Source organism: Antechinus flavipes, chromosome 2 (assembly GCF_016432865.1).
Source record: "Antechinus flavipes isolate AdamAnt ecotype Samford, QLD, Australia chromosome 2, AdamAnt_v2, whole genome shotgun sequence".
NCBI classification, from domain to species: Eukaryota; Metazoa; Chordata; class Mammalia; order Dasyuromorphia; family Dasyuridae; genus Antechinus; species Antechinus flavipes.
Genome location: NC_067399.1, coordinates 164182944 through 164210226, shown reverse-complemented (window position 1 = coordinate 164210226; position 27283 = coordinate 164182944). Strand labels below are relative to the sequence as shown.

General features: G+C 34.1%; 1 protein-coding gene across 3 annotated transcripts in view; it reads left to right on the top strand.

Moving 5' to 3' along the window:
- Positions 1–27283, top strand: part of MACROD2 (mono-ADP ribosylhydrolase 2) — a 2209416-nt gene that overhangs the window by 947577 nt on the left and 1234556 nt on the right. The window lies entirely within an intron of this gene.

Sequence of the window (27283 nt, the reverse complement as noted above, 5' to 3'; positions counted from 1 at the left end):
TTATTCCCTTTGGGCTTCCCAATAGAATTGCCTTTCTTTAAAACTGATTTTTTGTAGGCACTGATTTGATTAAAACAAGTGAAACTATGATTCTGTTTGAATAGATGGGTAACCTTCTAATGATAGAATCCCATATCCAAATAAGATTTGTTTAACTCAAAAGAATGTCTTCATTGTACCACTACTAAAAACAACAAAATCCCTTTACTGTGAATAAAAACATTTAATTACAATAATTGTTTAAATTTATTTAACACTTGGAGATTTACAAAGACTTTTCTTCCCAACAACACTATGAGGTAAACCTCTCCCATTTAACAGTTGATAAAACTAAGTCTTAAAAAGTAGTTCAAAGATATGTCTAAGGTCATATAAGTGTTATTTAAAGCCAGGTTCCTCCTACTTCCAATCCTGCATTCTTTCCATTATATTATATTACTTATAATTAGCACTATATATTAGTAGCCAATAATGGTAAGACCTAAAAGAAGATTCAAACATTTTGCCTGGATGCCTTTTGGGGCATGTAAATAAAGAAGAAAAACAAGATCTATATCATTGGATAGAGAACCACATTGATGAGAGAGCATAGATCCATTAAAAAGCACTGATGTATTCATGTTTGATATACCATACTTATCACTCCTCTCTTTTCTTTGCAAGTGACTCTCTGCCCCCATAGGGTAAAAGGCAATAGATAATTGAAAGGGGAGAACTGCAGAAGAATTAGTTCATAGAATTATATAATATTGATTTAGAACTGGAAGCAGTCCTCACTTGACAAATATGTAAAGCCATGAATGTTCATTGCTTACAACCACTTTTATTTCACCGAATGATTTTTTTAAGGTTCAACAGGACAGGAATAACTAGAATTCATTGATCCCTTAAAATCCACAAATGGATAAAGAAAGATTCTGAGATAATAAAAAGCTAATAGATAATCTCAAGGCTAGTTTAGTCCAAGGGTCTATTAGAGAGCTTAAAACTGCTGTATTTATTCATTCCCTGCAATAGCAGTGATCAACTATATGTAGAAGAGGCAGAATGACAAAGAGCTTCAATGGAGTCAGAAAACCTGGCTTTAATTATTAGCTCTGCACTTACTAGCTGGGTAATGATGTTTAAGTCACACTCTCCATTTCCATATTTACAAAATGGAGGTAATTAATTATCAGATAAAATTATTATAGTTGATTTCAATAAAATTATAAAATCTTCTATAAATTGAATATCTCTAAATAAAGAAAGAATAGATCAGCCATTTATATACTACAGAATAAGCATGGATCTTGCCTTTAAGTAATATAACTTATTCTCATTTTTCCTTTATCTCTTTTTCCCTTCATTCCCTTATAACTTTTATAGAACAATCTTTTTATGTTTTTGAGCATTTTATCAGGCCAGAGGAAAGAAGTTACAGTATGTTGACTAAACTAATTAGATCCCTGCCATTGTGAAAAATTATGTATTTTCCAATTGTGAAATCAGAAGTACCCTTTATTAGGAAGATAAACAGTGCTTGACTAGAACTAGTTCATCTCTGAGATCTTACCCTTCAGATTGTAGTTCCCTCAGAAAAGCATTCAAATGGAAATATTAGAAAGGAACAATTGATTAAAGAAGATGAAAAATATGAATTAATATTTAAGTAATAGAAGTATCATGCTATGTATTTCCTAATTAAAGCAGAAGTTATAAGAAATGATTTGTTTCTATCTCAGACGCCAACAACTCTGTACCATGTTTTTCCAGGTGGCAAATGAAAACAACCTATATCATATATATATATATATATATATATATATATATATATATATATATATATGTATATGTATATATACATATATACAATTTAACTTAATATGATGAAACCTCATAAATTACTCATTACTTCCTAAATATTTTTGAAGACCACAATAGCAGAAAACAAAGGACATTTATGCATTAAGGACACAAATGTAAGCAAGCAAGGGAAACCACTATGCAAGGATAACCCACCCATCTCAATAAAGAAATATTCAGGTTTCATATCCATAATACTGTCATCTGTGAACCTAAAAGAGTCAAAGCTCCATTACCTAAATTATTAACTGTTCTTCTTAAGCGACAGAATATGTTATATGAAATGCTTATTTACAAGTAATCAGATAAACTGACCCAACCAGTACCTTCCATCTCTAATTTATTGGACAATGAGGCCTTACAGAACTATAGTATATAGGTATCCTTTATTTCAGAAATAAAAATGAACACTTGTTATGAAGCATACTCTTTTTCCTTTTTGAAAAACAAAGCTCTATATACTGTTCAGAGAACATCCATCTCATCTTTCAAATGAGGCTTTGCTGGTATCATGAATGTTTGTCTAATAACTATTACTGCCTTAACATTGCAGCTTTTTGAAGGAAGATTCATTTAATTTGAGAAATCTGAGGGAAGTAAGAGTTTCTGAGAGCTCTTTCTCTACCATCATAGATGCCCTTCCTCTTCCCAGTAATTAAGTGATTCAGAAGGGAAAAGTTGGAGAGAATGAAATGAATAATTATAATATTAGACAAAAGCATGGAGCAAGGGTGTTCATAGTTTGCTTATATTGAGATGGCCTCTAAATAGACACTATCACCTTGGTTTATGTAGCATCCCTCGGGCATGGGAAATCTGTGATTTCAAGTAGTGAATTCAGTATTGACATGAAAAATACCACTTGTGTTGGATTGGAACAAACATGCTGATTATGGTAAGCATTTCAAACACTTCTTGTGCTAGTGGTGGATTTTGATTGACATTTTATGGACCATATTACTCTTAAAAACAATGATAAAAATGCCCTGACAAGTGCAGCATGAAAATATAAACAATCAATCCTTTCCCTTCTGATCTAGAAAATTATCGAGTTCTTGCAAAGGGGAGAAAGACTAGACTAAGGTTCACTGCAGTGGCACTTCATGAGCTAAAAATACCCCTCACTTTACTCTTCTGGAGGCTTTATCACTGTTGGGTCACATGCATTTCTTTTGAAGCCTCTTGATACTTATAAATACTATATTCTGAAGCAGAGGATGGCATGCATAACTCATCAGTGGCTTGATTAATGTTGCCTTCATGCAGTGATTGAGAGTTTATTAGGTTACTCTATTGTACACAGAGAGGTTCATTGTTTTCAATGGAGTAAAAATGCAGATGCAGAAGAGACTAAACATTGGCAAAGGGGCCATTAAAGTGTTGTTATTTTAACACTATTTGTGAAAAGCAGCAGAGCTTTGAAAATGTGAACAAAATAATAATTCCATCCTTATGTTCATTTTGTTTGAACTTTTACCATAAAACCTTTTAAAATGAACAAAATCACCTGATTTATATTCTCCAATTTCTTTTTCTTTGTATAATTTGTCATCGCCATAATTGTTAATGCTGATATGACACTTTTAATGAGATAAAGCACTTTATTCACCACCCTATGAGGTAAATAATGCAAGTATTAATATCTTCATTTTCTTTACTGTTTTATGATTTCACTAGTATAGGGAATCCCAAGTCAGGAAACCCCTCTATTTATACAGATTTTCACCTGTTCCAGCAACTGGAATCTTGAGGACTTGCTTGAGTAAGTCAGTCAAAAAGTCAGTCAAAAACATTTATGAGGTGCCTGCTATGTGCTTGAGAGCTCTAACAGACAGGTTAAATGACCTGAACAGGGTTGTGCAGTCATTATGTGTCATAGGTCAGCTTCGAAGCGGGGTCTTTTTGGGTTTGAGGCTGGATTATTCTCCACCCAGACAATATAACTTTCATTGCCCTCATTCTGAAGATTGGAAAGCTGGAGTTCAGAGAATTTTAAGTAACTTGTTCATGATTCAAATCAATTAAATTTGACAAACATTTATTAAGCTTCTGTATTGTGCTAGACACAAGTATATTGTGATAATAATAGCATTTCTGTGCACTTTAAGATTTGCAAAGTATTTACAAATTTCTCATTTGATCCTCAAAACAATTCTGGGAGGTAGGTGCTATTTTTCCCATTTTTATATTTGAGGAAACTGAGGCAGGCAGGGTTTTGCCCTAGGCCACACAATTTGTAAAGATCTGAGGTTGAGTTTGAACTCCACTCCTCCTGAGTGCAGGCCAGCACTATATTCACTGTGCTCCCTAATAAGCATCAAATACCAATTCAAAATTACCTAATTCTAAAACCAAACATTCTTTACACTAAATTTGCCTTTCACATACAGACAATTAAAAACTGTTTTAGCAAATGTCAGTATGTGCACATTGATTGTGGAATTGTCACTGTTTTGCTTTTGGAGGAGAGGGAAACTTGTTTCAAAGTTATTGTTAATCTCAACTAGGGATAAACCCAGATTGTTCCAATTTGACTTTCCCTGCATTGTTGAGTACATATAAAGATAGTAGTAGAAGCAACAAAAAGTTCCCAGTAGCCATAATTTTAGTTTTCTGGAGGAGAACAAATTAAGTCACAAACTTTTAAAATACAACAATAACAATAGAATCTGGGATACTGAATTGAAGACAAGATATTACTGTTCAGGTAGAAAAATAAATTTTTTTCTGGAGACCATATCCAGTATTGGCATTGCTTATGTTATTTTTGATAAACCTGTTTTCATGTTGAAATTACTATAAATGGATACCAGATGTCTCTTTTTAAAAATCCCCACATTTGATTGGTCAGCAAGATAAGAATGCACGTGGAGCCTGTTAAGAAACAGCTGGGATCAATTTAGAGACCAATGTTCTACACTCCCTGTGTCCTGACCAGTCTGAAAGAAGTAATATCAATATATGAAGTAATATATGTAATATTCATTACACTATCTCTCAAGCTAGTTGTTTATGGAAATAGATCAGTGAGTTACCAACACAATGCAAAATATCATTTTTCACAGCTATATCTCTTCTGCTTTTTTCTCAAAATAGTATTCCTGATTTCATATTCTAATTGCTTCCAGCTTAAATATGCCCACAGTAAAAAATATATATTCAAAAACCTGATTACAGTGGTGATAAATTTCGTCAAATACAGTGCTCTATGCATACACAAGAGAATTTAAAGCATTTCCATTTAGTTTAAATAACATAAAGTAACTTAAATATAGTTTTTGCTTTCTCATAAAAGTTGCAATATTTACAAAGTAGGGCAGAAATTAGGATTGGAATAAGAAATACAATAATTTCAGGTGCAATATTGTTATATCTTGAGCAAGAGAGGAAGGAATATTTTTTGTTGTACTGTTAAAACCTAGAAGGAAATGAGTTGAAATATTTTAGTATAGCCAAAGCTCAGATATTCAGAACTCTTGAGGATGAGCCACTCTCAATAGTTGAGTTTCTTAAATAGCTAAAGGTTCTCTTGACCCCAGGTGACACTTCCTCCTCCTCTAGGTAGCTTAGTGTCATTGTGGATAGAGTGCTGAGCCTGGAATGAGTAAATCATGAACTCAAAATCAACTTTAGATGCTTATTAGATGACTCTGAGAAAGACATTTAACTTCTATCTCCTACAATTTCCTTGATTGTAAAAGAATAATAGTCCCTAACTCCCAGGATTGTTGTGAGCATCAAATGAGATAATATTTTTAAAGGAATTAGCATATACCTTCTCCATAGAAGTTGTTGATCTGTCATTTCAGTTGTATTTAATTCTTTGTGACCACATTTGGTATTTTCTTGGCCAAAACACTGGAGTGGTTTGCTATATCCTTCTCTAGCTCCTTTTACAGAAAAGGAAACTGAGGCAAATAAGGTTAAGTTACTTGTCCAGGGTTACACAGCTAAGCCAGATTGGTACTTAGGAAATGAGTTTTTTAGAATCAAAACCTACCACTTTACCCTATGCAATATAAATGCAAAAATTATTTTTCTTTCAAGAGTTTTGACAATTGACTTAGAGCAGGTAGGTAGAAATCTTTTGATTTGGGGTAATACATTTCCTGAATCAAATAAAAACAGTATACTCCTTTCATTGATTACCAATGATCGTTAATATGAACATCAAATATTGTAATATGCTATAATTGTGTGTAAAGTAAAAGGAAATGAAATTTGAGTGACGACTGGGATGGTTTTCTTATGAATAAAGTTCATGGGCCTTAGTGCATGGACATTGTGCCATCCATTGCGGGTATACAGAGACTTTTTGTTTGTTTCATGGCTCTTCTTTGTGTTCTCATAGCTCAGCTTGAGTGCAGCTTGCTGGTACAGACACCTGCTAGCTGGATGACTCTGGACAAAGTCACTAGATAGGTGAAATGATAAGTGAAGGTGATCTTAATAAGGTGAAGAAGATCTTAATAAGATTGGTACATTATATTGCCTTAAGTTTTACATAGAAGAAATATCATTAGTTTATATGGTATGTGATTTGGCCAGGAGCTTAAGTAGGGATCGGGACTGGACTTATGATGTCTTTGTTATAGAAAACACTTGAAAATTCATTCATTTTGGCACTTTCTTTGCAATAAATAGTCTTAGAGATCTACCTAAACCATTGTGAGGTTGAGTTGCCCAGGATCACACAGCTAGAATGTGTTGAGATAGGACTTATCTCCAAGTTGTCTTGTCTTCAGGGCCAGCTCTCTACATAGCATGTTCACATTGCTTCTCATTATTACAAAGAATAAAGAAATAAAACCATGATGGGAAAAAGAGATCGAGGAGATTAGCTATTCAGATAGCAGGAATGAAAGCAAATCTTATGGACATTCTGAGTATTACATTTATACCTGTAAAATATTCAAAGAACCAGAGGAAGACATCCAAGGCACTCAATAAATAATAATAGTAATTAAATATTTATTAACTGCCGACTATGTGCCAGGTACCATTTTGGTAATGAGTGAATGTGGAATGTCTATGGAAAGATGTGAATATAAATTGAAAAAGATAAAGAAACATGGTGGGGCTGCACACTGTATCTCAGGGAACCAGACATGGCAATGAAACCATAGATCCTTCAAAAAGATCAATGAGGAAAATAGCAAAAAAATTTAGTTAAGTCACCTCTCTGGGTCTCAGTTTTCTTACCCATAAAATGCAGGAGTTGCATTAGGTGTTCTCTAAGGTCTCTAGATGTTTTAAAAACCTATTATGTAATTAAATTTATGGAGAATTTCTCAGGATGTTAACTCTTTTTTAGGATGAAAAGAATATATATAGTCTTTATATAGTGTGTATATACACATACACACACACACACACACACACACACAGAGTATACCTATTTGACAGTCTATTTGGTATCTAGAATAGCACTGTGTACTGTTTAAATTATATCTGATATTGATTTTGATGATAAACAAAAGTAATCATATATCAAAACATAATTCAGGAAAATATAAAAGCCTCCCAATGTTTTTATTATTCCCTATTTACTTATGACAACCAATGAACAAGCATTTATTAAGAGTTCACTATATAATCCAGGCACTGTGCAAAACCGGTTTTAAGCAAAACTAGTTAATTGTTAAACAAGTTATGGCCAATTAGACAAATCAAAATAGTTGTGCATTCTGCATGAAGACATAATGAGACTCCATGTAGTTACCGCCTCCCTACCTTCCTGAATCCAATTATATGTTGTCCTTTCACAAGATTGTTATCAGGTATCATATTCATATGACCAGTCACCCAGAGGACAGAAGTATTAGTGATTGATTTTTGCATTAATTAAGGGGGAAAACATAATACTTTTATTTTCTAGCTCATTTTATTTAAGTTTGTGATCAGATTCTGTGTATTATTTGGAGGAGAGGGAGGAGAGAACACTAGATTTGTTTGATCTTCTCTTCCTTACTTATATTTGATCAGTTAGTTACCAATTCTTGTTTATTTGACATAGACAGTGTGTTGGATAGACACATTCTTTTCTTCACTCACAAGGCCACTATACTGCCTTTATTCCTCTCCCCTGGACTATTGTAATAATCTTATATTTGGTCTCCCTGTTTCAATTCTCCTTTTTATTTTTCTCTTTCACAGAGGTCCCAAAATACATTTATTAAGATAGAGATTTGACACTACTTCAAAAACCTTCACTGGTTCCCAGTTACCTTAACAAATCTATGCCCAGGAAGGCAACAGATAACAAATATTTATTAAGCACTTTCATGTCTTCCAAGGGCAGCTAGGTGGTGTAGAAGATAAAGCGCTGACCCTGTGTCAGAATAGCCAGAATTCAAATCCAGTTTCAGATACTTACTAGCTGAGTGACCCTGTGCAAATCACTTAACCTGTTACCCTGTTGTGTCAGTTCTTCATCTGTCAAATGAATTGGAGGAGGAGATGATCTGGAGCAAACCCTTCAGTATCTTTGCCAAGAAAACCCCAGAGAGGGTCACAAAAAGCTGGACATAATTAAATCAACATAATAACAATAACAAAATTTTATCTTCCAGGCATTTCCTGAAATTTAAAGTCCTTTATGATCTAGCTTCAACTTGCCTTTCTGAATGTATTTCTGTGATTCTATAGTTCCATGATAATTATATTATTCATATTATTCCCATTTATAATTCTACCTTTACTTAATCACCAAACATTTATTACTATGTTCCAGACATTCTACTTAGTGTCAAAGATGCAAAAATAGAATTGAAACTGTCTCTGTTTGGGTGTCCTTCCTTTAGAACTTTGTCATATTATTCCTGAGGGTAGAAATGCTCTCCCTCCTTACCTTTACTTACCAGTTTCTCTGGTTACCTTCAAAGTTCAGTTAAATCCCATCTTCTGAAAAAGATTTCTTTCCCTAATCTTCTTAACTATTTATACCTTCCCCTCTTACACTATTTTCCATCTATTCTCCATCAATCTCTCTCTGTCTCTCTCTGTGTGTGTATGTTTATACATGTTGTACCTAAATATATTTTGTTTGTCCCATTAGAATGAATTTTTTTTATCTTTCTGTGTGTGCTCAGATCTTAACATAGTGCTGGGGTTATGGTAAACATATTAACTTCTTGACAGTAAAAGCTGGGAGTATCATGAGGGACCCATGGCTAAGTCTTGGGATATAACTAATATGGATGATGAATGAATGAAGAAGTCTGTGAAGGCATAGAGTGACATGAAGTAGGAGAATCAAGAGAGAGCAATGTCAGAGAAATCCAGAGGAAAAAAATGATTCAGGAATAAAGGGGGAGGTGAATAATGGTGTCAGCTGCTTTAGAGATGTCAATCAGGGTGATAATTGACACACTGGATTTCACAATTAAGAGATAATTGGTAATATTGGCAAGAGAAGTTTCAGCTGAGGGATGGAGTCAGGATTAGATTGCAGAGATTTTTAGAAGAGGATAAGAGTAGAAGGGAAGAGAGGCAATGAGTGAAATGTATTTTTAAAGAAATTTGGCTCAGAAAGGGAGGAGAGATAGAACAATAGCTAACAAGAAGAATGGAATTTAGTAAGTATTATTTTTCTTAAAATGGGGAAGACTAGGATATTGTAGGCATAAGAGAAGGAACAGTACATGGAGAGAAATTAAAGGTTGGAGATAGAAAGGGCGTAATATAGAAGGCATTCTGCTGGGTAGATGGGAAGGGATTGGATGAGGGCTATATGCAAAGGTGTTGCTTTGGGGAGGAAAAAGTTTACCTCATTATCAGAGATTGGACTAAAGAAGAAATGAGTGGGTGGTCATGCATGTCAAGAGGTCTGAGATTAAAAGAGAGTTATGAGATGAGTCAAGAGGAGTGAGTTCTTGCTTAATTATCTTTTTTCCCTCAGTAAACCATTGAGCAAGGACCTCGGCTAAGAGAATTGTAGGAGACATTTTATAAGAAAATTGTTGAAAGAAAAAAAATATTGGCAATAATCATTGTGGCAAATGGGGAAAAAAGATAAAAAGGGGGAGGATTGTCTTGCTGCTGTAATAGTTTTATTGAGAGCAATTAATACAAATCTCTGTTGGACCTAGCTATCTCAGTGTTTTCTCTATTTTTGTTCAGTAGTAGGTTAGTGAGAATGGAGGAAGAAGGTCTTAGTAGTGATCTAGCGTGCAATTTGACAAGATGTGAGCTGTAATAGGAGAAAATAGAGAAAAAATTTAAGAGGAGAGAAGATGATCCAGATGAAATAGCTCACTAAAAGGTTGAGATTGGAAAGGTAGGATTACATAATTTGAGCAAGAGTGAGAGACTTTTCTGTGGAATTTAAGAGATTGCAGGTAAATAGAAAGAATGTTTAAAAGGAATAAGGGAAATGAAAATATGGAATCAAAAGATGTTGTAATCAGATGAAAGAATATGAGTCAAGTCAAACTGCCCTATTAGCAATTTATCAAAGTCAACTTTACATCTCATATCTTATAAACCTGTAGTTTTCTCATTTGTACAACAAACTCCTTGACCCCCCAGGCCTAGAATACTCCTTCACCTTTGCCTGAAAGAATTCTATGTATTCCTTCCTTCAGGGCATACATAGCTTTGAAGGTTGTTTGCTCAGTTGTTAAAATTGCATTGTATCTCCTTGTATATTCAACATGTTGAATACATGTTGTAATGGGGCAAGGTGCTCAGTACTGTGCCTTGCACAATTCAGGTGCATTTGTCAAAATTTTTGTTTTGAATTGGCCATGTATGAAAATTCAATTTAGACATTAAAACACGCATTTTCATATTACCTGATTTGGAAATCCAAGGAAAGAAAAATCACAATATATTTTCCAGCTCAGCTTTGCATCAGGAGACAGGCAAAGAAGTCAATGGATACTGGGAACAGGGTATAACTGTAATGTCACACACAGAATTTAATACAGGGACTAACTGAACAACCTACCATGGTACTGCATCAGGACAAAAGGGCATCCAGACTTATATATGACCTTGCTTCATATGCAGAAAAAGGTTCTGTCAGCTCTATCATGTGCTATTCAGTTCTCCAGGGCAGCCCAAGAGGAAGGGGCCATAGACCTAGTGTGACCTAAGTTAAGGAGAAGTAATAGGTCATAGGCTGCAAATGGAGTGAGAAGTAAGTAGAGAAACAAATAATAACTATGTGGCTCTAGCTCTGATCCTCCCACTAATACAAATTAGAGTCAGGACATAAAGTTAGAAGGGTGAGCAAGCAAAAAAGAATCAAAATCATAAAGATCTCTTAGCAGGGATTCCCACGATGTGAACACAGAAGACACTGACTCCAAAAGAAAAACATTTCCAAAACATATAAGCAAAATAATTTTTAAAAGCTTGCACACAAACACACATAATTCCTAGAAAAGATGTAGCAAATCTAAAAATACATTTAAAAATTAATTCTTCAAATGATAGCATTAAGGAAAATGACTGAAAAAGAAAGGAAGAGTACTAGAGTGAAAATTGAAAAAGAAATGAGAGTTATAAAAGAAAAAATTACACAGAAAATTAACAACTTGATATAAGCAGGTCAAAATCTTATACAAGCAATAGATTTTTTGAAAATTAAAATAGACTAAAGAGAAGCTAATAAACTTTGTAAAAGAACAAAAAAATTAAGGTAAAAACTGGCAAATGGAAGAAATTGTTAAATATCTGCTATATAAAAAACTCAATGAAAAAACAGATCAAGGAGAGAAAGTTTAAGAATAATTTGACTACCTGAAAACCATGATAAATAAAACAAAAAGCTTTGGCCTTATAGTTCAAGAAATCATAAAAGAACTGCCCCAGACTTGTAAAACCATAGGGTAAAATAAAAATACATGTGATCTACCTGTCACCTTTTGAAAGAAAACCCCAAATAAAAACTTCGAGAAACATTATAGCAAAAATCCAGAGTTTCCATATAAAAGAAAAATATTGTAAGCATCTAGGGAAAAAAGATACAAGTACTAAGGAACATCATTATACAGTATCGACTAGATACCATGATAGGGGAAAAGAGGTCATATTGTACAATCCTTTAAATAGACTTTCTCAAATGAATTTGGCAACAGAACACTTTTACATGAAGAAAGATATTGAGAGACCCTAAAAGTATTGGTGTAGGAATATAGGATATCCTGAATGATTTTCTGTTGGGGAGGATTTTAAACATTTTTGAATAACAAGGGAAATAAACCTGTTTTTCATTTTAAAATTACAGTGCCAAACCATTTCTGATTCACACGTATTTTTACATTTATTGTTTTAAAGTTGAAACTATGGCCAACATAGACATTTTCTCGTAGAATGCCTATTCACATTGCTTGTAATGCCAGAGTTCCTCCAAAGATGTTTGAGAAATGTTGTCTTCAAGGATTCTATTAATGGTCCTTCAGATCCTTTGATTGCAACGCCAGCATTGTCTTGTACATTGCTTTTCTAATTGCTTTCCCCCCAGTTATTTTACACATAAAAATATTTCCCACTTCAAAGTGTTTATAATTAGAAAAGCAGACATTCATTGTATTAAGAGTATTTCCCATAGACAGATGAATTCATACCCCACCAAGAAAACCATATTGTAGATGACAATACTACTTGGAAATGGAAAAATATCTTGGTTGAGAAAATTTAGCACAATTGTCAAAACTAGATTACCTGAAAATTGATGATGGGTAGTTAGTTCCATCATTGAGTCTTTAAAATTTTTAATTTTGTTAAAATAATCAGTCTATATAGAGGAAAAAAACAAAGGTGAATTTTGAATATTTGAGAGAGAATTTTTTTTATGGTAAGAAAAAGAACTCAATATTTTTTTTTTCGAGATTTATTAACTTTATCCAGACTTACTGTGTTAGCCCTACGATCCATGTCATTAAGTCAATTCATAAATGGTGAATGAGAAGACTCATTATGTTAAAATAATGACACATATTTGAACCTATATTCTTTGATCCTCTAATTAGCTTATCTTTTAATTAGCTTAAACATCCTTGAGTAAGCTCCCATATTCTTTGTTGACAATATTTATCCATAAATAATGTAAGTATTCATCTTTTCAATATTCATTTAGTTACCTTTAATGTTATGATCCTGTTTGATGAGTACTGGACTTTCCAATTTGAATGTGCTTGGACATATCCATTTAGTTCATTTAAGCTTTGCTTAGAAAAAATAGATCAAAATTTTATCATATACGTAGATTGTGATTGATCATCTTATATAAGTAGATTTTTAAGTACAATCTATCACTTGTAGGGTCTAGAGTTTCTTTATATCTCAATTTTTATAGTGAGGTATAAGAATAGTGTTATTATTGAACATTCAAAATTTACTCTCAGAAGGGAAATGGATATAATGGTTATATCACTGTATAGAGTATTTCTTCTTCTATTTTAGCATAAGATTATCACAGAGTATAACTGTGTCATTACATCATATCAGTGCAGTTCACTAGGCAATACCTTGGAATTCTTTAGTCTCCTCTTCTGCTGTTTTCTAACACTCAATGTAGCTAAAACCAAGTTTATATTTCCCTAAATACTTGAACCCCTTTTTGATTTCATTATTTCTGTAAGTAGTGATATTACCATTCACCCATTGTTCAAAACCTTATTATTTTTATTCTTTATGTTAACTCCAACTTCTACTCAGTTTTTTTCCTTTCTTTCTTTCCTTCTTTCCCTTTCTTTAATCCTTCCACAGTTGCCTGGATAATTGCAATTATCTCCTTATAATCTTCCTGTCTCCAATCTCTTCATTCTCCTCCTTGTAGTTCACTCTTTATATATGTGCAAAATTTAAGTTCTTTACAACTAAATCTTATTACTTTCTGCTCAAAACCCTTTGTATTCTATTTCTTATACAATGAAGTTCAGACTTCTCCATCTGGTCACACTTTGACTTCCTCTCACAATACTTTATGTGTGTATTCTACACTTTAGTCAAACTGTACTCTTCATACTGCCTCATTCAGAGCTCATGCTGCTGTTTCTTTGTCTTTGTGTGTATTTTCCTTGAGCAATAAAATCCAGTGATAAAAGTCAAGACTTAAATTTCCATCCTGATCAAAAATGACTTGGATAATTAGTTGACCACCAATTTGTCTTTTGCAGAATACTTCAAACAAACATTTAGGTGTTTAAACAACATTCTCACACCTTTTCAAAAAGCCATCCTCTTTTTTTTTAAAAACTAGGTTGATAGTACTTTGGTGTAGGGTCGCTATGTGTATTTGAGACTCTCTACAATTTGCTATTGTACATTTGGAAAGGATAATTATTTTCTTCTTGGCCCCAATTAGTAGTAATGGTCTTTTTTTTGGGATATCCATTATTCTGTGCCAATGTGTAAATTATTTCAGCACATAATAGAACCCCATTAGCTGGAGTCTTGCTCTATGCCAAAATGCAACTATAAATTTGGAGGACCCAAGTAAATATATCAGAGTGATCTTGAATCCTTTGTTCATTACAAGTAAATAGATGCCTATTCCCATCAATGAAATGACAACTTGGATAAGAAGAGACTGTTTTTCATCAGGATAAGGAGATCTGAGGGAAGAACTACCTCTCAGCACCTTCTCTCCTATATATACTTAGAGAGATTTGAATAGAGCAATGAGAGGTCAATTAACTTACTCAACTAGGGTCACTGAGGCAGTCAGTATATGTTTCTGTACTCCTTTCTCACCAGGCTGTAACAGGCATTTCTCCATCCTCCTTTAGAAAACTCTTCTTCCTAGATCATCTCAGCACTAGGATTCACAGTATTACTAGACACTAGAGCTTCTCCCTCTAATTGGATGGCTCCTCCATTTAAGGTGGACATCCACGTCAGGCATCTCTTCACTTCTCACCAGGATGCAATTAATACTTCCATCATGCCTCCTTCTAGGGCATTTTCCTCCAACTCCTTCCCTTAATTGTCTTTCTCTCTTAGACTATAAGTTGTCTTTCTTTTTTGTCCGTACATGTTTTCCCAGACCTTAGCTCAGTGTTTGGCGCATGGTAAGTGCTTAATGTTAAGTGTTTATTGGCTGACTCTGACCCATTCAGTTCAGGTTCCGAGGCCTGCTATCTATCCACTATAAATTATTGCTAGCATTTATAGAATGTGAATTTTAAATTTGCCATATGTTTTGTGTGTGTTATCTGTGTGTTATCTAACTTGATCTTAACAACAACCCTGTAAGATAGGGGTCCTTATACTCATTTTGCAGATCAGGAAACAAGCTGAAGAAACTTAAGTGACTTGTTCAAGATCACATCATGGGTAATCTGAGGCAGGATTCACACTTAAGTGTTTCATACTCTATCTACTCTATCACATATCTTCTGTACCATGCTGCCTCTCAGAGTTTATGCAGAAAGGGATGGGTAGAGAAAGAAGGCAGTTTGTAAAAAATACCTTCCTTTCTGAAATTTTAACTTGCTCTCCATTGTCATCTTTTTTTCTTATGGAGTCATATGAGTAACAACAATGATAATTTTTATTCATATTATGCTTTACAATTTGAAAAATATTTAACCTGTTTTTAAACTTCACAATCTGTGATATTGGTACTATAGGTATGATAATCACCATTGTGTAAATGAAAAAACTGAGACTTATATAGGTTGTAAGTGGCTATCCAGCCAGTAAGTATTAGAGGTATCATTCAATCCAGGCCTTCCTGACCTTAATCCAACACATGTTATCATTTGCAAGCCATCAACAATATTTTAGAGAGAGGAGGGATTGTGGAGATAATTTAACCCAAACCTTTGATTTCACAAGTGTAGAAAAAGAGACCTAGAGAGAAAGTTATATGACTTGGCTAAAGACAAAGCAACTCATCATCACCAAATATTGTATTGGAAACAAACAAGTAATTGACTTTCAGCAAGACCTACTGCTTCACCAAGTTGAAGTTTTATTAGGTTCCTTCTTGCATATAAAAGTAGTATTTTATGCTACTGAGGTCTCAGGCAACATTGTAAATATACCTTCTTGTATTAGCACGATATTTGCCTAAGCAAACATGTTTTTTTTTTCACCCAGAGGCCCTTCTTCCTCAATGACCCCAAGCTTACAAAAGTCTACTTACTTGTTAGATGTGAAACATTAAAGTTAAGTTCATGATCTGATGGGGCAAGTTGAAATGGCTCACATTCTTGGTAATTCTGCCATTGGAAGTATAGTTATGAATGGTGGCTGAGGGGAAGAATTGTGCTCACACACAGCCCTCTGCTAGGAAAGGGCACTCTTTTCTGTGGGGTTCCCATAACTGTCCCTTGTTCTTGTGTTATGATCAAAGAAATATAAATGAAAACAAAGGACAGGTCAAAAACATGTTTTTGAGAAATAAGATTGCATCTTTTAACAACAAAAGAACACACTTAGGAATGGATGAACTCCTTCAGAGCAGAAACTGTCTTTTGCCTGTTTTGTACTCCCCGCATTTGACTCAGTGACTCCTACATAGTAAGTCTTAGGTCCTACTAAATCCTTTTGATGTGATTTGATTTGATTTGCTATCACAATTGAAGTAAGTCAAGGAACAAAGACAAAGAAAGCTGACAAATCTGCACCTGAATTTTTTTTCTCCCTTTAGTACCTGTAATTAAGAGAAAAAAGATAAATCTTGCTGTTTGTCCCTATAGTTTTCTCCTCTTCAGAATCCCTGGAGGTAAAAGTTTGAATTGCCAGTGTTGTCATCACTACTACTGTTCCCATAATTCTGTCACGTGTTGCTTGGGAAAGATGGGACTATCTCCTCCTTCTTCTATGTAATTTCTTGTGGGCTTTAAAAAAAGAAAAAGCTGCCACTCAAGTGAAAAACTATGCCTTTTATTCTTGGTACCACATCATTTTATTCTTTCTAAATTGAAAAGTAGTCTCCCTCACAAGGCACTCAGTCCAAGTTTTTCCAGGACTGTTACAGGTGCACCTATGGTAATCTCAATAGCTTTCCAAAATAGCTTTCATTTGACATTTAATAGATTTGCCTTTTCTTGGAATTATAGCTAGTTTTTAGTTTTATGGTAAGAAGAATTCAAATAAAGAGACTATTAATACTAATTGACAGCAAGAATAAAAGAATTATCCTTTCCAAATGTACAATAGCAAATTGTAAACAGTCTTAAATACACATAGCAACTCTACTAGCATCCCAAAGAGAAAAAGGATAGCTTTTTGATAAGGTGTGTGAATTCTGTTTAAACACATGTCAATATTTGTTTGAAAAGTTTTACAAAGGTCAAATTGGTTGATTAATTACACATTTCACTTTGTTCAGAATGCAAACCTAAATCTTGACTTTCACCCCTTGTTCAAATTGAGAAACTAGAAATCCAGTGCCTTGTAGGAGGAAAGTAATTTTTTGAGTACAAAGTTCATCACAGTCATTGAAATTAACCTTTTAAAAAATTCATGGGAAAAAGAACTAGGAACTCAGAGCAGTGTTGATATTCAAGCCTTTCATTTTTGAAGAATTTCAAATTATATTTCAACCAAAACAAAAGCCTTGCAGTCAAATTCATACATACTCTTAGTCTCTTTCATACCCCATAAGATACATAAAAACTTGAATTAGGTAGTCAAGACTTGGGAGGATTGTAGAGTGTCTTCTGGGGCTTTTTCCTATGACATCAACTTCCAAAGGCCTCCATACAACAATTCTCTAGTTGACTCTCCCCTCATTTCATGTCAGTAGAGGCCAATGTCTTAAGTATCTATGTATCTTATCTGTAGCAAAACCCAGTGCTTCATACAGGGTTGTTCACCCTTCATTGTCAAAGAGAAACAATGACATCACAAAGGTAATTGGATTTAAGCGAGGTAGAACTACACAAAATCATCAACAATAAATAGCCAAATGAATGGGGAGTGTTTATTTCAGTTAAGAGAAATATGCTTTATTCAATTCATCCCTTTGTTAGAGATATCATCTGAAAGATTTGCACATTAGAAGGATAATGTTGAGAAAAGGGAAAGATCACTATAGGTCTAATCAATCTGGAGCAAAAAAAAAAATGGAACAGTGAAGAAAGAATAAACAGAAACTACAAAGCTCAGGTTTTGTAAGGAGAAAAAATGGAATCCAGGAAGAATAAATGATAAGAAAACTGAAAGAAAATTATTATACTTCTCAGATTCTAGTTCTCTTTCAATCTGCATTGAGGAAAACACATTTGAATTTGGAAGTCCTTTTTTGGGAATGTTCATTCTTTTATTTAAAATAGGAAATACAATTAGGATATATCACATAATTCTGTCCTCTAACTACTCATGTATCTGCTTTAGTCACATTTTCAAGTAATTGCTACCTGCCCCCCTCAATAAATATTGTCATAAAGTCTGCTTTTTAATTTCATTCCATATTGAATCCCTCTTGAATTTCCTATAGAATTTTCCCCTCTTTTGATATGTATTGGAAGTTTCCACCAAATGATATAATAGATACTATTGCAATACATGAGAGTTATCACTTGATAACTCTCTCTTCCTATGATCAAGCAGATTCTGATCACTCATCCTACATTTACATATGACTCCTTTTGACTGAAGCTACGGAGTACCTCCTGGAATGAACAATTCCTTTTTGGCAAAGTATAGGAGTGTTAGTCCATGTTTGACTCATGCCAGTGTGAATTTCCAGAGGAAGCTATCAAGGGTCAGATGTTTGGTAAGATGGGTTAAAAATATATCTAGCTGATGGAATTGGTTTTTGCTGACTTAATAGAAAAGATTTGAAATCTGTTCTCTTCACAGAGATAAGGCATCAGTAGTAACCTATTTTTTATGTCACATAGGATTGTAGCTATTTTTTTTTTTTGTCTTAGGTACAAGTATAGGATAATACTGAAAAAGAGATATCAAAAATAAGGAGTGGGCTCATACTAAGTACTTTCTTTTTAATCTGATAGAAATCAACCTTTGGATTTTGACAAGGAAGTAGCACTTAATTTTGATAATTCTTCTTGTTGGCATAGAAACAGTGATTGGTCTTCCTTGTGAGTGGAACAGATGGTGCCTCACCCAAAACTGATGGCCTTCACTTGCTGATTTAATCATTTGTACCAAAGGTCAAAATTCCTTGGTTTTAAACTTGATTAGAGGAAGACATGACAAAACCTGACATAATTTCAGCTTCGCCATACAGTAAAACATGTTCATTTTGGCTAAGAATTTTTTGTATGGTCTGGCTAAAGTTAATGTGTCACCAGGTATATGGCTGCCTTGGGTTCTGTAAGAAAGTTTATTTTATGAGAGGTGACCTTCAATCCCAGCAGACTCAATGCTTGACAGTCACTTAATTAGAGACTTTATCTTTCCCAAACATTCATATCACATATATCCTTGATAATTAAGATGCTTATTGTGGAAGCTGCAGTTCTTATGTTGTCATAAAGTTAGAATGTGGGTACCAAAGTTCAGATTAGTGAAAAAAATGTGTGACTGCCTCCGATCTTTAAGGAAATGCCAGAAGACAAAATTTCTATGCTGCGTGATAAAGTGATCTAAAATTATGTTTGCTTGTAGGGTTTATCTACGCTGTCAGTAGGAGCAACTGTAAAGTGATGAAGCAGATTTAAAAATATATATATATACCCAGAATCTTACCACATATAAATTCTAGATATATTTATTAAAAGTTACATCATACAACAGAAAAATTATCCCTGATATTTAGGAAAATAATGCCTATTATTCAGTTATATTCATTTATTAAACTATATTTAGAGCTAAAAGGCACCTTAGAGGTAGTGATAGCTACTCTGACCTCTCAGGTTACAGATTAAGAAGCTGAGGCCCAAAGAAATTAAGTTCTTTACTCAAGGTTACACAGTAAATGTCAAAGCCAGAATGTGAACCAAGGACCTCTAGATCTATCACCCTTTCTACCATGTTCGAGGCTGGTAGCTAGGCCTGAAGTAAGGAAAACCTAACTATAATCCTAGCTTGCCACTTTGCAAACTTGTAATGTTGGCTAAATCACTTGACCTTCTTCCCCCTCCTTGTCCTCCTCCTTCACCTCCTTTTGCTTCCTTCTGACACCTCTTGCTCCTTCTTTCCTTTCTCCTTCCCCATCTCCTTCTCTTTCTTAATTACTATTACTACTACTATTACTCCTATTACCACCACCACTACTACCACCATCATCAGCACTACCTCCTCTCTTCCTCCTCCTCCACTTCTTCCTCATCCATCCTCCTCCTCCTTTTTTCTTCCTCCTTCCTTCTTTCTTCCTCTTTCCTCCTTCTTCCTTTTTCTTCTTTCTTCTTCCTCTTTTGCCTCATAGAACTGTCTAGGATAGATCTACTAAATAAGATTTTAAGAAAATTCCCATTCTGAATGAGGTTTTTAAACAAAAACAGTGACTGGCTGAAGATGAAATGTCTCTAATTAAGGTTGCAAAGATTTTTAATGTAAAGACTTGAACTTCTGCATTCTGATAATTGCCAACCTACTGCTCTTATACTTCTCCAGTATATTTGAAGGTAGAATAGAGTGGAGAGAAAGGTTTGGATTTATATAAGGCAAGGACCAAAAGGTTAGGGTTTGACACATGGATGAACAAATGGGATATGCTGTTGTGGTGGGGAAGTAGACATAACATTCTCTGTATAGGAGCTCAGATCTAGAGCTTGAAGAGCAAACTGCAGTATAAGGAGCTTAAGTTACTTGAACAAATCATACTGCAAGTGGTAGAACCAATATTTAACCTAGGTCCTTTGATTTCAAGACAGGAACTCTTTCCATTGCAGCGGGCACCATTGAAAACCTGAGAATTTGTATGCAGTAAATAATAATATGAAAACAATTATGAATGTTTGCAATCTTGCCCTCAATATCAATCATTTAACTTTTCTTCATTTTTTCTTTAATTTCCTTTTCTTTATTTCTTCCATATCACACTCCAACTACTCTCTCCCTGTCTTTCTATTGATTGTATCCTATTCCTGGAATGTCATATCTCTTCACTCCTGCTGCATGAAACTCCTCTCTAACTTCAAGTCATTACTGAAGGAAGCCTTTCCTGATACTCCAACTAGTAATAGTTTGTCTCTCAAATGACTTTGTATTTAACTACTTCCTATCTGTCCTTTTTATATTCTGTAAATACTTACATATGTCCTTGTCCCTCATTCTATTAGAATGTAAACTCCTTGAAAATAGTTGTTATTTCATTTCTTCTCTCTGTAACCCCAGAACCTAGAATGGTATCTACCATATTGTTAAAGTGCTAATGCCTCTTGACTGATGGATTAATTATGACTGCTTTTGTAGTATAGATACAGATATTAGACCTGTCATTTCCTTGATAAAGGAAATTCCTAGGTAAGGGAATATCCTCTGCCAGTGCAGGGAGTCATCCTTCTCTGAAACTTAACATTTTATAGAGTTATAGAATACTGAAGGATTAACTTACTTTTCCTGGGTCATATTAATAAAAATTTGTCAGAGACAGAATTTGAACCTGGGTCTTTTTTCTTTTAAGGTTGGGCTTCAAGAAAATATTCCACATCTACCTTAATTTTTTTAAATAGCATTAATTATATCGAGGAGAAAATGCAAACAAACCAAAACAAAACAAAAACAAAATAATAAACAAAAAACCGACAACCTTTCTTAATACAAATTGACATGAGCAGTTTTCCAAGTCATGAAGTGGGAAAAGAAACTGCCTAATTTTGTATTGGTTCCTGTAATCTCATGTTTTTAAAAGTGATTTTTCTTAATAATATGTGAACTTTCCAAAAACTTACATTTTTAACTGCAGTATAGCAGGATGTTGGCAGTACTGATTTAATAGGCTGATCATAAAACAAATAAAATACAATGGCTTCTCTATATTCACAGTACTTTGGTAGTATAAATTGTTATTCCAGCACTTGGTTAACATGCAGAAAGTTCTTGCATTTCCTTTTGGAATAAGAAGACATACTTCTCTACCGCTGTCTTAATTTCAATTGCTTTGATGGTATTTTTTGCAGATGTTTCAAATTACCATCAAAATTTTATTATCATTGATAATATAGTAATGCAGTAGGTTGACATCAGGGCTGACTAGCTGACTGTTGCAATATATAATTAGTCTAGTGTAATGTGATACATTTTCACTGATCCCATACAGCCTTTAAAATGTAAGTAGATTTAAGACAAATTCTTTAGTGCCATCGTTCCCAGAAAAAGTAGTCGTTATGGAAAAGACAGGAGAAAGTTGAAAGGATTTAATAGTAAAAAGACTACAATACACTTAATGCAATACATGTTATAGAGAAGTTTTTAACTTCATTGAAATTGCCTACAATCAAAAATTCCAAAAGTCAAGAGGACCTTTTTTATTTGTGTTTGCATGCCTATATTAGTTTGTGTGTGTTTAAACTCCCAGATTGCAAGGGATGTAGAGTAGAAGATGGCTGTGCAACTGCACTTTCCCCCATGAAATTAAAAAAAAAAAAATAATGATGATGATCTGATGAAGGCTCCTTTGTCTTTGAAGTTTTTTATATGGTTCTTCTTTGATATAGGGAAAGAAATAAGTACCCATGGCACCTCCCTCTTCAGCCCTAATCCTGTGTTATATTCTTTGGGAGGGCAGTACATCCCCAATTCTCCTCTCCAAACACAATAGAACCTTTAATGATCTCTTATTGCAGGCCAGAAAAATGAACCTTTTTTCTTTTACTTTTTTTGAATTGGAATCTTGCCAAAACCTGTCTTTTTCTTTCCCTGAGTCCGGTAATTGAAGGTAATTTTTTAGAAGATGGTTTCAATTATCCAAAGCCAGTGGAATGTTTAACTACTTCTCCACTATTGGTGAAGTTGTTTACATTGGGATTTCAGATAAATTCAGATTACAAGCACCCAGATGTTATCTGCTGTGGTGACTTTAAAAAAAAAAAAAAAAAAAACTTGACAAAAGATTGTATGGGGGGAGGCATTTAATACCTTATTTAGGTAAGATTTCTTCTGTTCCATGGAGGGTAGTCTTTTCATAAATTTCTAGTCACCAGCATTCAATATCTCCTTTTGATAACATGTCCAACATATATTAAAAATTGAGTTACTATATATGCATGTATGCCTTTAGCAATTCATCTAACCAGATCTTGGTGCATTATATTTGTGTATTGTAAGCGATTAGCTATTATAATTTTTGTCATCTGTTTAATTGAAGTTAAATAGTACCATAATTCAGAAGTTCAATGGCATTTATCCTTTGCCTAAAAATCACAGATATGTCAGTATTTGAAGTTCACGTAAAACAAAGTAAGACAGAGTGAAGCAAAAAGTAATTTTAAAAACCAAAAACCATTCCAATATATAAACAGGTGAAGACATTGTAATTGACTACTTAGTGAAGGATTAGTGAGATATTTATGCAGACCACTTTTTAAGATAAATTAGGGAAGTTTAAATACAAATATCTTTGATTATGAAGCAGGTATGTTTGGATGTGATTACTTTTGTTACAGAAATATTTTATAGAATTTCTTAGTTGAGAAGTACCACAAAGGCCATCTGGTCTAACCCAAGAAAGAACCCAAACTACAACAACATTGACAAGGGGTCATTGAGATTTTTCTTAATGATTTCTAGTGAAGGGGCACCTACTACCTTCCCAAACTGCCCATTACACATTGGTACAACTCTTATTATAGGGATTTTTTTCTCTTTGTTATCAATCAGAAATTGCCCTCTTTGAAATTTCTCCCCATTGCTCTTGGTTTTGCCTTCTGAAATCATAGAAAATAAGTTGAATCCTTTTGCCACGTGACAGCCTTTCTAATATTTGGGCACAGGTATTGTGTTCCCTACTGTCTTCCCTTCTAAACATTCCTTTTTGCTTCAACCAGTCCTCAGATGGTGTGAAATAAGACCTTTCATCATCCCAATTCATTCTTCTGAATGCTCTAGGTTCCCAATGTCTTTTTAAAAAAACCTGACCCCTAAAACTGAATACCTCACTCCAGATGCTAACGATTAAGGCATACTATAGCGGGATTATTATTATATTGGTGCTAGATGCTATAGTTTTCTTTGTAACCTAACATTTCATTAGCTTTCTTGGTTACTATAGCACACTGTGTTGTCATTGAATTTTTAGTCTAATAATAACACTAATAATTGGCATTTATATAACTAAGTTTTATATTTTATGTATATTATCTCATTTGATGTTCACAATAATCCTGAGGTAGATATTATTCTTGCTCCCCTTTTACTGATGTGTAAAACTAAAGAATAGAGATGTTAGTAAAGGTCTGATGTAGGATTTGAATTCAGCTCTTCCTAATTGCTAGTCATGTTATCTATTAACCCAGCTGCCTCTTAAATTTTTCCTAGGTGGTTTTGGTGCTTAGAGTTGTATCTCATATTTGAGTTTAACCCACAAGCCAATCTCTCACTGTACTAAAACTGATTTTGACTTGTGTCTCTGGGCGTGTTGTAATTTGGATGACCAAGCCTGATACCCTATTGGGCTTTCTAGTAGTTGAGGTGGGTTAAAGATTCTTTTTGTCTTTGCTATTGACTCAAGTGCCATTGGCTGTGGTTTTTCCCCTCATTGGGGAGGGGGGAGTAGCCCATGTCTAGCATTCCAGTTATACTTCATGTAATATCAGATAAGCTTTTACAAAGGAATGTGTACTTCAGATAGAGTGAGAACCAATGCACAAACATTCTTCTGACACCTTGGAAGCACAATTCACTTGATACCACTGGTGTCTAGGAGAATAGAGCAGGACAAAGCAGACAGCCTAGTTCAGTTCCTACATAGCATTATTCCCTCTAGATTCAAAACCAAAGCATAACTAGCTAGTGCTTATTGGACTCTTACTCCTATGAGATTTCCTGATGGGATAACTGAAAGATAGATTTCTAGACTCCCAGATCCCTGTGACTTGTATTGGTTGGAGATTATTCCTTGTTCACAAAATAGATAAGGATGAAGGGAAAAGCTAAATCTTCAGTCCTGATTCTTTGGATTATGTGCCCAAAGAAGGATAATGGGGAAGAAGGTGTTCCATAGGCTTTCCCCTCTTTAGAGAATGGTATTTTCTGCTTGAGTAAAAAAGTATTTTACCTTTTAATGAAAATGAAGAGAAAACCCAATGTTGCTCCACCAAGCAACTTCAAAACAGACAATTCCAGCTACATAGCCAATGAAAAAAGGGCGTTCCCAACTAAGTGGAGGCCAAAGCAGAATGTCTGTGCCTGCAACAATTTTCTGGTCTCCAAGAAATAGGTCTTCCAGCATCCTCCCCATGGGTGCCATCATCTTAGGTGGTCTAGGCATGCACCCAAGTTCTATTACAATGGGTAAATCTTTGCTTCTATCCCTCTGGCACTATTTACAGTCTCCTCTCCCTCTCATTTCTATAAATAAATCCCTATTATAAAGATCAATCAGTTCTTCCACTCTCTTCTGCTCCCTCATGAATTTTTTTTTTTTTAACTAAGTCATTATTTTAAATTTTGGATATTCACATCTCTATCCTTTTCTGGTCCCCTTCCCCAACATCAAATCTTACTGACTTCAGATGAGACATTTTTGGAATTAGGTCAATGAAGCACTGTTGTTCATTTAAGAAGCACTTGATGATTGTATACTAAACAGGAGAGATTATGAGGACATGGACTCTGGACTCATGGGATTTATAGTCTTCTAGGGATGTACAGTCTTTAAAGTCCTAGTTCAAATATCATCACCTTTATGAAGCTTTCTCTAATTCCAGCCTCAAATGTCATGATTGTTTTTTTGTTGGAACCTCTCATTGTACTTTTACATTTTGCTACTACTATTATATGTTAAATTTTAGAAATGATTGTGTTCTACTTTAAATTAGATTTTTGTTCTTTATTATATGTACTGAATAGATAAGAAATAAAAGTGCTGTCTTATCTTCTCTACTAGATAATCATCACAGGAGCTGGCTGTTTTCTTTATTTCTCCAATAATGCCTAATACAGTGCATTACACCTAGTAAATGATCAATTTGTTCAATTAATATTGAATAAATATAGCTGTACTACAAGATAGAACACAAAATTGCCTTCAAAAAAGTACAGGCCAATTTTGAAGGAAATTCAGAGGAGGAAAATCACTTCTGTTTGGAAAGATCAAGGCAGCCTTTGTGATGTGAAGGAACAGATGAGAGAGTCATTAGATAATAAGATCCTGTGCATCTTTCAAAGTTAACAGTGGAGTTTTAACTGACTGCAAAATCACTAGCAGGTGAAGATCAACACAAAGAAGCGACACAGAGTGCATTTTGGAGAAAACAAATACAAATGGTTAACATACATATGAATAACATAAATCAGTTTAGTTAGAATGTTAATTCATGTCAGAAGACAATCAGATTTATATTAAAATCACTTCTATAAGAGTGTAGTGTGCTACAATAAGGGGCTATTGAGCATACAACAGTATCATAAGACAAGATAGCATGCCCAGCTTTTGATTATCCTGGAATTGTGCCCTAGTTAAATAAGATCTAGAGTATTGTGTTGTGTTCAATTGTAGGTACTATATTTTATTTATCCATTCATTCATTTTTAGGGAGGAGCTAATAAAGGTCCAAAGAGAGACAAAAAGAAAGGTGAAGAACCTCAAGTCCATGGCATATGAGAGTCAATTGAACTAAGTGAGGCTGTTTAGGCTAAAAGAAAAAAAATATTCTGGGGGATATCATACTTTCCTTATGTACTTCAAAGACTTTCCTGAGGAAGAGTAGACTTGTTCTATTTGGCTACAGATTGAGTTACTTGGAAGTTGTGAAGAGGTATATTTTGGTTTGATAGAAGAAGAAAATTGCTAATAATTAGAACTATCCAAAGTGGTATGGAAAACCATGGGAGATAGTGATATTTCCTTTTCTGTGGAACTTTTCAACCAAAGTCTGAGTCAGTTTGTTGGGAAGGCTATCATGGAGATGCTTTTTTCAGGTACAGGTTGGATTAGATGGTCACTTACGTCCCTTCCAGTTCTAATAATTTCTAATTCTAAAATTTCTAAATTTTATATTTCTATATCTATCTAAATAAAATAAAAATTCTAAAAAAAATTCTGAAATTTTGGAAATTCTGTGATTATCCAGTTTTAGTTTTCTTTTTCTCTTTCCTTAGACTAAACCTTTAAATATGTATAGGAAAAAGAGAAGTGGTAAAAGGCAGATGAATCAGATTTGATTTTAGTTAGAGGATGTGTAAGAGTTCTAATTATCTCCTCATTTCTTGGGAAGCAAGAATTGAACATCTAAGAAATTGTATCTATATATACTTCTGAGTTACTATCCCAAAACCATATGGCCTGACAAATCAGGTTCCCAAAGCAATGTTGCAATTTCTCCTGTCAAGGCTTTTGTAAGACTTCTATCTTCTATGAGAGGATAGGGGGTATTTGTTCTAGTACTATAACATGTAAGTCCCC